A 3729-nucleotide genomic window follows, 5' to 3' on the forward strand; every position below is an offset into this window, starting at 1 on the left:
AACGAAGTCTAGTATATGTTTCCGCAATACATATTGAACAATTTAAAAAGTGTCTTTGAGCTAATTGTTCTCAAGAGTTTAAAGAGTTTTTTGATCTTATGATCCCGCATCTGTTTGCAAATGCGTAAACGCTACAATGCCCCGTTCGAATTGTTCGGTGAAGTTGTTCATGATAGCCCACATTACGAGGATTTTCCCCGCTTAGAATTACCAAATTTCTATTACACTCTTGAGGCTATCTTGTTTCAGGAGGTGAAAATGAAGGAAGGTTTGACATGATCAATTCATAGACCAGGATTACTAGAACACTCGGGTTGAAATTGAAGTTTACAGGTGTTAATTAAGCATGTGATGGGAGCTTTGATTGTTCAAAATTGAAGCTTAAGGGCGTTAAATAAGCATGGGATGGGTGCTTTGATTGTTCAGATGCAGATTTTATTGCTGAGCATCAGATAGGGGCATGCAATAATACTAGTATATTTATATCTAGCATACTCGAGTAATACTAGTATGCTGCAAGGTGCTTCAAGATAGCAAACTAGCTACAACTTACTAGATATTTCTCTCTTATGATTTCTCTTATTGAAATAATTTTTTTTTTAAGTAGATCTGGTTCTTGAGTTTCATGTTGATTGATTTTTTTCTACACGTGTGATTTAGGTGGACTTTAAATTAAAAGGGACAAACAAGTTTTTCAATTAAGTGAAGGTCCTTCAAGTTTAAAAAATTAGGTGAAAGGAATAAAAAAAAATCAACTTTTTTCTAAACATTTTCACTCCAACAACTAAAGAGATTGTCTCAACAACTATAAAAGTTGTTTCAACAACTATTAAAGTTGTTTGACAACTTTGCACAGTTGTTGAACAACTTAGTAATGCAACTTTACTAAGTTGTTCAACAACTGTGCAAAGTTGTCCAACAACTTTGATAGTTGTTGAGACAATTAATGCAATTGTCGAACAACTGTCCTAATTGTTTAAGAGACTTTATTTCTTTTAACTTAATAATATTGTGGGACTCACTTGTCCCTTTTTTTAATTAAAGACTTGAGAGGGTCTTTGATCTCACTTTTCTCATATTTATGTCTATTATTTTACAGTACTATAAAATAATGAGATAAATCTATACTTGTGATTCATCACCTACTAAACAATAAAAATATTTGAAAAGTTTTTGTCAAAGTCATACACAAGAATACATGGTAGCATATTCTACTTTTTATATATTTTTAAAAAAAATATTACCAAAAATTATCCGAACCCCGATATCAAACAGAAATTGAGATGCTGGAATAGTGTTGAAAAGTCTAATTATTTACCAAAAATTAACCGAACCCCGATATCAAACAAAAACTGAGATGCTGGAATAGTATTGAAAAGTCTAATTTTGATTATATAAAATGAAATAATCAAAATTGGTGCATATAAATTTTATAAAGTAACTGCCCGAATTGTACCATTGACACCTCTAAACCTAAAGTTTTAAACATGAAAAGGGGAATAAAGTTTATGTTTTCCCCTAAATCACTCAAAGCTTAAATAATATCATTTTTCCAATTTGTATGGGGAGGGTAAAACTCCAAATGTCCTTGAGCTTTTTGGGCATCTTGCTCATAACCACAGAACTGCTCTTCGTTAAGTGCTACAGACTCAATATATCAAGCCTCCTTTTATTCGTCACTGCATCCTTCAGGTACTTAGAGTATTTGGACATTTCCTGCAAAACATCTAACAAAGGAAGGTTAATATGAAGTTCTTTGAATGTGTCAAAGATTTTTTTAAAACAAGCATCCTAATTAGCTTTCTTAAGCTTTTGAGGGAAAGTGGTGGTGGCCTATTTTGAGATTGCTCAACCAGCTTTTCATTCGGGTACTCAGACTTTCCCTGTTTGTCAGCTTCTTTGATTTCACTTTGATTTTCCATCTGCTTAGGTGTGATCGGCTCTACTTGCATCTCATGATTATTCTTTGGAGATGCATCAATCAAATTTCTACCACTCCTCAAGGTAATTGACATAACTTTCTTTGGATTTTGCTCTGTCTTACTAGATAGACCCCATTGAGGTCTTGTGTTTTGAACCTAAGCTAACTAGCCCATCTGCGCCTCTAAATTCTTTTGAGTCAATTGTTGATTTTTTATCTCTGCAATCATTTGTTCTTGGTTGACAAAAATATTTTTCGAAGTCTCTTTTATATTGCTGGTTTGAGTGTTGTTCTAAATATCTTGTTGTTGCTGAAACTGTTGAGATTGGACCTATTATTGCCACATGAGTAGTTGAGCTAACTCTGTCAGTTACGGTTATAGGCATCATTATAAATTTAATTCCCTTTCTGTACATTGCCCAATAAATTCACCAACCCTGAATTTTCCGTGCATAAATCTAGACCATTATTATCAAAAATCTCATCTAAGTTCGTACTTACTGAACTGCATTAACCGGGGCTTAAGGCTATGAAAAGCCCAACTTGCTAAGTTGTCCAATCACATAATTTTGAAATGATGCCAATTGAGTAGTCAAAACAGTAATACTATCTACCTCAACCATATTCGTAGGCTTCTTTATCATACCTCGAGATGTATTTTACCATATCAATCAGGATTTTCTTGGCAATAAGATTGAGAAAAGTGTAGAGTTCAGCATAATTCTTCTCCAGTGCTTGACCGCACGCTACTGAATCTAACAAAATCTTGACATTTGAGTTAAAGACTCTTTACAAAAGTATGGGTTAACATCATTAAATTGTTGGTGATAAGGACAATCTATGAGAAGACCTTTGAATCTCTTCCTCATTTGGTATAAATTCTCTTCAGGCTTCTTCTTGAAACTCAATATTTCACTTCTCAGCCTTGCAGTCTTACTGAATAAAAAGAATTGAATGAGGAACTTTTTTGCAAGGTCATCCCATGTTGTGGTAGAATTTGAAGGTTCTACCTTCAACCATCTCTTTGCTTCTCTAAAAAATGAGAATGAGAAAAGAGTGAGCCTCACGTAATCTGTGAATACTCATGCAAGAACAAATATATCACTGATATCTAGAAAATTCTAAAGATAAACCTATAGATCCTTATGTGACAAACCTGTAAACTGCCTAATATTGTGCAATAATTGCACCATGTTCTGCTTAAGCTGAAATCGACTTTATGCAGCCAGTTTGCAAGTGTTGTAGGTAACATTAGTTACGAGTGGGATTAACACTTTGGACACTGTCCTACGGGATGATTGTTCATCACCCATGATTGCAAAAACTGTCTCGTCCTACTAAACTTGGGTATTCGTTATATAAGTGTTGTTTCTCTCCTCAATTGGTGCAAGCGTCACTTAGTTTTAGGATATAATTCAACCAAATTCCTTTTCTTTCCATCCTACTTAAGATTTATACCTATACCTACAAATTCAGTAACTAAGACCAAGTTGTTAGCACTTATCAAACAAAATAGTAAAACAAAAAATTAGAAGGTTGCTAATCTTTTAAGTTTCCGACAACGGTGCCAAAAACTTGTTGTGTCCAACCGCACACACAAGTTTACATAATCGTCCAAGTAATAAGTGGCTCTTGTTAGTTAAATATCGATCCCACATGGATATGGCGTTTAGCAGACAATCCAATTCAAGTATTACTATTGAGTTTGAATAAGTGCGATTTGTAACCAAAGAAAATTTGAGTTTTGTTATACTAAAAGTAATGAACAATAACGGAAATTAAAGTATTGTAAATAATATTTAGGAGAA

The sequence above is a fragment of the Capsicum annuum genome, chromosome 1 (assembly GCF_002878395.1).
Source record: "Capsicum annuum cultivar UCD-10X-F1 chromosome 1, UCD10Xv1.1, whole genome shotgun sequence".
Classification (NCBI taxonomy): Eukaryota; Viridiplantae; Streptophyta; class Magnoliopsida; order Solanales; family Solanaceae; genus Capsicum; species Capsicum annuum.